The following is a 7,500-nucleotide window of genomic DNA, read 5'->3' as shown; positions in this document are numbered from 1 at the left end:
TGGCAACTCATTAACCAGATTTACACTTGGCAACTCATAAACCAAATGAACAAAAAATCTGGTTAATGAGTTGCCCAAAATAAATCTGGTTAATGAGTTGCCACTTCAACTTTTCACTGCGGTTGGTTACAGTCGGTGTTCTCGGGCTTAATATTCACCCCGGGGGGGGGGGGGTGGGTGATTCTGGGGGTAGTGTCCGGGAGGGTGAGCCTTTTATTCGGCAGGAGGCGTGTGGGGAAATCATCAACCTGTCAGACGATGAGTTGTCACAAACGCCATTGCTTAATGAAAGCTGCGCTCCCGAACTGGACTGACTGTCTGACTGTCTGTCTGTCCGTTTGTCAAGGGGAGGAAAAGGCGGTGGTGGTGGTGAGGGTGGAGCTTTACGCTCAGGAGGGGAGACTTTCCTTCATGCCAATTAATCTGCAGCAGAAAGTCATCCCCCCCCGACTGGGATTCGAAGCCCGGTCCTGACCACGAGACCACCGGGGAGAGCTGCCTCAAGTCCCTGAGGGACCTGGACACGAGGCCGAGGACACACGCACGCCTGCTGCACTGGCAGCAGCGACCAGCAGGGGGCTGACCGGCTGATCCTTCCCTTTCACAGGCAGGCTTTTGGCCCTCGATTAAACGACAAAGGTGTTCAGAAGGAAGTCCTGGGGGGGAGGGAGGGAGGCAGGGAAATCAGCACAAAGCAGGTCCCCTGGAATCTCACACCTGCGTCCCAGAAAACAGGTCTCCTGGTCAAAGCAGTCCTGCCCCGTCCTGCCATTAACGTGACAATGGACAGGGCCCCGGCAGCTTGAGACACATCTTTTTTTCAATATGCAAGTTCTTTTTAAAAAGGTTTCCTTCCACAGCAGCTCTGAGTAAGAGTGAGAGAGAGAGAGAGAGAGAGAGAGACACTGACTGACACTGACACTGACACTGACACACACACACACACACACACACACACACACACCGTCTCCCATCCGATTGGTGGACTATGGGATTGAAAATCGAACTTTGAGTTTCAATGCAGGGGGGAGAGCGCGAACGCAGCCCCTCCCAACTACCACACGCGCGTTGTTGTTGTTGTAATATAGAACTGCAAGTTGCCGTTGTCGTGGTCGTTTCGAATCAGCACAAAGTAGGTGCCTCCCTGGAATGTCACACCTGCGTCCCAGAAAACAGGTCTCCCGGTCAAAGCAGTCCCGCCCCGCCCTGGGATTAACGTGACAATGGACAGGGCCCAGTCAGGGAGCAGCTTGAGAGACGTCTTTCAATAGGCGCTTCTGAAACATTAACGCCTTGTTTCTTTCGACAGTTTAACCAGCCTTTAACACGCCTTGTGTTTTTATTTCCCATTTCCAGCCAGCCAGCCAGCCAGCCAGCCAGCCAGCCGAGCCGAGCCAGCATCTGCAGTATTTTTTTTGATTGGTCTTGCCTGCCGTGGAATGAATGTTTCAACACGAGCTGCTGATTGTCAGCACCTCACCTCTTTCTCAATTGGCCGTTGCAATCTCACTCGCTCGCTCATTGTGAGACACGTCACGTCACTAGTTTTACTCAAAGAGGTTTCCTTCCACGGCAGTTCGTTAGTGACTGAGACTGACTGACGGAGGTCCGTTGAGACACAACCCTCCCCCATCTGATTGGTGGCCTACTGGCAAATTTACCAATCTGTCAAGCAATCCTGGCAAGAAAGGAAAAAACGGCAACTTCTTTAAACTCATCCACTGTTGCAATTAGAAACGGTGGCAAAAAATGTGGCCAGAGTGGGAGAGAACGGCAGTGCTTCGAGACTGCTTTCAACACCGGCAGCCAGAGAACAAAGAGGGAGGGCAAACAGGACCCGAGATCAATTCGCATCGAGCGCGGTATCGCTTCTCGGCCTTTTGGCTAAGATCGAGCGTGTTCCTTTTCGGGCTTATTTGGATCTGAGCGGACTGGAACGCTGGCCGCGACCTCGTGCGCTCGCAAAGTGCGGACTTTGCTGTGATTGGTCGTTTGTGTGCTGGCTCCGCCCCTAAATTTGCATAAGGACCAAATCAACACTGCAATGGCAGGGAAGGGTTCCTGGTGAAAGCAGTCCTGCCACTGACATGACAATGGACAGGGCCCGGCAGCTTGAGGCACATCTTTCTTTCAATAAGCAAGTTCTTTTTAAAAAAGTTTCCTTCCACAGCAGCTCTGAGTGTGAGAGAGAGAGAGAGAGAGAGACACTGACTGACTGATACTGATACTGACACCGACACACACACACACATATTATTTATTATTATTTTAAACGACAAAGGTGTTCAGAAGGAAGTCCTGGGGGGAAGGCAGGCAGGGAGGGACGGACACAGGGAAGTCCGCACAAAACAGGTCCCCTGGAACCTCTGACCCAGAAAAACGGGTTCCTGGTGAAAGCAGTCCTGCCATTAACATGACAATGGACAGGGCCCGGCAGCTTGAGACACATCTTTCTTTCAATAAGCAAGTTCTTTTTTAAAAAGTTTCCTTCCACAGCAGCTCTGAGTGAGAGAGAGAGAGAGAGAGAGACACTGACTGACTGACTGATACTGACACCGACACACACACACACACACACACATATTATTTATTAATATTTTTAATTGATTTTTAGAACAGGGAGATGGAATAGGGGCTTGCTCCGTCCACTCCACGCATCGACCCAGTATTGCAGTGTTTCTGGGAACGGTGCAGCTCCCCGTGGGGAGATATTCAAAAGGAAAAACAGCTCTTTCCCAGTGTCTCTGTGTGTGTGTGTGTGTGTGTGTGTGTATTATTACTGAGAATAAAGCTGATATCTCTCTCTCTCTCTCTCTCTCTCACTCAGAGCTGCTGTGGAAGGAAACCTTTTTAAAAAGAACTTTCTCAGCTCAGTGGTATTTTTTTCTTCTCCAAGGCTGAGTGCCGCTCGCACGTAGCGATATAATTCAAAGTGCAAAATAACTTGGCGTCGTTGACTTGAAACAAGCAGGGTCTGCTTCCAAATGAAAGCTGCGCTCCCGAACTGGACTGACTGTCTGTCTGTCTGTCTGTCTGTTTGTCAAGGGGTGGAAAAGGCGGCGGTGGTGGTGAGGGTGGAGCATTACGCACAGGAGGGGAGACTTTCTTTCAGAGGTGCCAATTAATCTGCAGCAGAAAGTCATCCCCCCCGACCGGGATTCGAAGCCCGGTCCTGACCACGAGACCACCGGGGAGAGCTGCCTCAAGTCCCTGAGGGACCTGGACACGAGGCCGAATACACACGCACGCCTGCTGCACTGGCAGCAGCGACCAGCAGGGGGCTGACCGGCTGATCCTTCCCTTTCACAGGCAGGCTTTTGGCCCTCGCTCAAACGACAAAGGTGTTCAGAAGGAAGTCCTGGGGGGAAGGCAGGCAGGGAGGGACGGACACAGGGAAGTCCGCACAAAACAGGTCCCCTGGAACCTCTGACCCAGAAAACCGGGTTCCTGGTGAAAGCAGTCCTGCCATTGACAGGAGAATGGACAGGGCCCGGCAGCTTGAGACACATCTTTCTTTCAATAAGCAAGTTCTTTTTAAAAAAGTTTCCTTCCACAGCAGCTCTGAGTGAGAGAGAGAGAGAGAGAGAGAGAGAGACACTGACTGACTGACTGATACTGACACCGACACACACACACACACACACACACACACACACACACACACATATTATTTATTATTATTTTTAATTAATTTTTGGAACAGGGAGATGGACTAGGGGCTTGCTCTGTCCACTCCACGCATCGACCCAGTATTGCAGTGTTTCTGGGAACGGTGCAGCTCCCCGTGGGGAGATATTCAAAAGGAAAAACAGCTCTTTCCCAGTGTCTGTGTGTGTGTGTGTGTGTGTGTGTTTTATTACTGAGAATAAAGCTGATATCTCTCTCTCTCTCTCTCTCTCTCTCTTACACTCAGAGCTGCTGTGGAAGGAAACCGTTTTAAAAAGACCTTTCTCAGCTCAGTGGTATTTTTTTCTTCTCCAAGGCTGAGTGCCGCTCGCACGTAGCGATATAATTCAAAGTGCAAAATAACTTGGCGTCGTTGACTTTAAACAAGCAGGGTCTGCTTCCAAATGAAAGCTGCGCTCCCGAACTGGACTGACTGACTGTCTGTCTGTCTGTCTGTTTGTCAAGGGGTGGAAAAGGTGGCGGTGGTGGTGAGGGTGGAGCTTTACGCTCAGGAGGGGAGACTTTCTTTCAGAGGTGCCAATTAATCTGCAGCAGAAAGCCATCCCCCCCGACCGGGATTCGAAGCCCGGTCCTGACCACGAGACCACCGGGGAGAGATGCCTCAAGTCCCTGAGGGACCTGGACACGAGGCCGAATACACACGCACGCCTGCTGCACTGGCAGCAGCGACCAACAGGGGGCTGACCGGCTGATCCTTCCCTTTCACAGGCAGGCTTTTGGCCCTCGCTGAAACGACAAAGGTGTTCAGAAGGAAGTCCTGGGGGGAAGGCAGGCAGGGAGGGACGGACACAGGGAAGTCCGCACAAAACAGGTCCCCTGGAACCTCTGACCCACAAAACCGGGTTCCTGGTGAAAGCAGTCCTGCCATTGACAGGACAATGGACAGGACCCGGCAGCTTGAGACACATCTTTCTTTCAATAAGCAAGTTCTTTTTAAAAAAGTTTCCTTCCACAGCAGCTCTGAGTGAGAGAGAGAGAGAGAGAGAGAGAGAGAGAGACACTGACTCACTGACTGACACCGACACACACACACACACACACACATATTATTTATTATTATTTTAAACGACAAAGGTGTTCAGAAGGAAGTCCTGGGGGGAAGGCAGGCAGGGAGGGACGGACACAGGGAAGTCCGCACAAAACAGGTCCCCTGGAACCTCTGACCCAGAAAACCGGGTTCCTGGTGAAAGCAGTCCTGCCATTGACATGACAATGGACAGGGCCCGGCAGCTTGAGACACATCTTTCTTTCAATAAGCAAGTTCTTTTTAAAAAAGTTTCCTTCCACAGCAGCTCTGAGTGAGAGAGAGAGAGAGAGAGAGAGAGAGAGACTGACTGACTGACTGATACTGACACCGACACACACACACACACACACATATTATTTATTATTATTTTAAACGACAAAGGTGTTCAGAAGGAAGTCCTGGGGGGAAGGCAGGCAGGGAGGGACGGACACAGGGAAGTCCGCACAAAACAGGTCCCCTGGAACCTCTGACCCAGAAAACCGGGTTCCTGGTGAAAGCAGTCCTGCCCCGCCCTGCCATTAACATGACAATGGACAGGGCCCGGACCAGGCGCAGCGGACGGTAGCGAGCAGTCGGAGGGTGAAAATCCGCCAGTGGGTGAAAAGGAGAGCCGTGCGGTGAGAGGAGGCGGAAAGCGGTTCGCAGACTTTCGCTGTACCTCCGGCGGGCAGCGCCGCACCTCCGAGCGCTCGGTACCGTCCGCTGCGCCTCGTCCTGCCGCACGCGACGAGCCGTCCCCGGAGGAAATCGGCCTCGGCCTTCCTGAGATATCAGTCTCCAGGTGGGACAGAAAAACCGGGGGCCCCCGGCTCGCTTTCGGCGGCCCGCTAGTCGACTTCCCGTCGTGCGAACGCGATCCTTCCGGTACCTTTCGGTGCCCCTTGCCCGACTCTAGCTCCGGTGGTAAAGCGGAGTCGGTCGGTCTGACGGCCGCCGAGTTAGCAGGCGGAAAGCGGTTTGCAGCCTTTCGCTGTACCTCCGGCGGGCAGCGCCGCACCTCCGAGCGCTCGGTACCGTCCGCTGCGCCTCGTCCTGCCGCACGCGACGAGCCGTCCCCGGAGGAAATCGGCCTCGGCCCTCCTGAGATATCAACCTCCATACGGGCGTCACAAATCAGTGGACATGGTCAGCTGCAAAGCAGTGTCATTACAACCTTTCATAAACGACAGGGCAGCACTGCACTGCACCGCACTGCACTGCACCCCACACTACATCACACTTGCCTGCCTGCCTGCCTGCCTGCCTGCCGGCCTGCCGCTGCCTACTCTCACCAGCGGACCAAAGTGAGGATAACACCCCGAAGCAAGCATCTCCCTTGCCGCCCACCAGCCCACACCAATCCCCTTGCCTGCCTCCCACAAATTCCACCAGCGAGGCAAAGTGAAAATCAACCCCCAAAAAACGCACTCCACACCGGCCATCGCCCGCTATACACCCCCCCTGGGGCGAATATTAAGCCCGAGAACACCGACTGTAACCAACCGCAGTGAAAAGTTGAAGTGGCAACTCATTAACCAGATTTACACTTGGCAACTCATAAACCAAATGAACAAAAAATCTGGTTAATGAGTTGCCCAAAATAAATCTGGTTAATGAGTTGCCACTTCAACTTTTCACTGCGGTTGGTTACAGTCGGTGTTCTCGGGCTTAATATTCACCCCGGGGGGGGGGGGGTGGGTGATTCTGGGGGTAGTGTCCGGGAGGGTGAGCCTTTTATTCGGCAGGAGGCGTGTGGGGAAATCATCAACCTGTCAGACGATGAGTTGTCACAAACGCCATTGCTTAATGAAAGCTGCGCTCCCGAACTGGACTGACTGTCTGACTGTCTGTCTGTCCGTTTGTCAAGGGGAGGAAAAGGCGGTGGTGGTGGTGAGGGTGGAGCTTTACGCTCAGGAGGGGAGACTTTCCTTCATGCCAATTAATCTGCAGCAGAAAGTCATCCCCCCCCGACTGGGATTCGAAGCCCGGTCCTGACCACGAGACCACCGGGGAGAGCTGCCTCAAGTCCCTGAGGGACCTGGACACGAGGCCGAGGACACACGCACGCCTGCTGCACTGGCAGCAGCGACCAGCAGGGGGCTGACCGGCTGATCCTTCCCTTTCACAGGCAGGCTTTTGGCCCTCGATTAAACGACAAAGGTGTTCAGAAGGAAGTCCTGGGGGGGAGGGAGGGAGGCAGGGAAATCAGCACAAAGCAGGTCCCCTGGAATCTCACACCTGCGTCCCAGAAAACAGGTCTCCTGGTCAAAGCAGTCCTGCCCCGTCCTGCCATTAACGTGACAATGGACAGGGCCCCGGCAGCTTGAGACACATCTTTTTTTCAATATGCAAGTTCTTTTTAAAAAGGTTTCCTTCCACAGCAGCTCTGAGTAAGAGTGAGAGAGAGAGAGAGAGAGAGAGAGAGACTGACTGACACTGACACTGACACACACACACACACACACACACACACACACACACACACACACCGTCTCCCATCCGATTGGTGGACTATGGGATTGAAAATCGAACTTTGAGTTTCAATGCAGGGGGGAGAGCGCGAACGCAGCCCCTCCCAACTACCACACGCGCGTTGTTGTTGTTGTAATATAGAACTGCAAGTTGCCGTTGTCGTGGTCGTTTCGAATCAGCACAAAGTAGGTGCCTCCCTGGAATGTCACACCTGCGTCCCAGAAAACAGGTCTCCCGGTCAAAGCAGTCCCGCCCCCGCCCTGGGATTAACATGACAACGGACAGGGCCCAGTCAGGGAGCAGCTTGAGAGACACCTTTCAATAGGCACTTCTGA

At 53.2% G+C, this 7,500-nt stretch overlaps 2 pseudogenes; both read left to right on the top strand.

Annotated features, from left to right (window-relative positions):
- Window positions 1-2,582: 2,582 nt before the first annotated feature.
- Window positions 2,583-2,699, top strand: LOC137312047 (U2 spliceosomal RNA; annotated as a pseudogene).
- A 967-nt stretch (window positions 2,700-3,666) lies between these two features.
- Window positions 3,667-3,783, top strand: LOC137312063 (U2 spliceosomal RNA; annotated as a pseudogene).
- Window positions 3,784-7,500: the final 3,717 nt, after the last annotated feature.

This window comes from Heptranchias perlo, unplaced genomic scaffold, assembly GCF_035084215.1.
Source record: "Heptranchias perlo isolate sHepPer1 unplaced genomic scaffold, sHepPer1.hap1 HAP1_SCAFFOLD_396, whole genome shotgun sequence".
Lineage (NCBI taxonomy): Eukaryota > Metazoa > Chordata > Chondrichthyes > Hexanchiformes > Hexanchidae > Heptranchias > Heptranchias perlo.
Note: the sequence above shows the minus strand (reverse complement) of the source record. Positions and strands in the feature narration are given on the sequence as shown.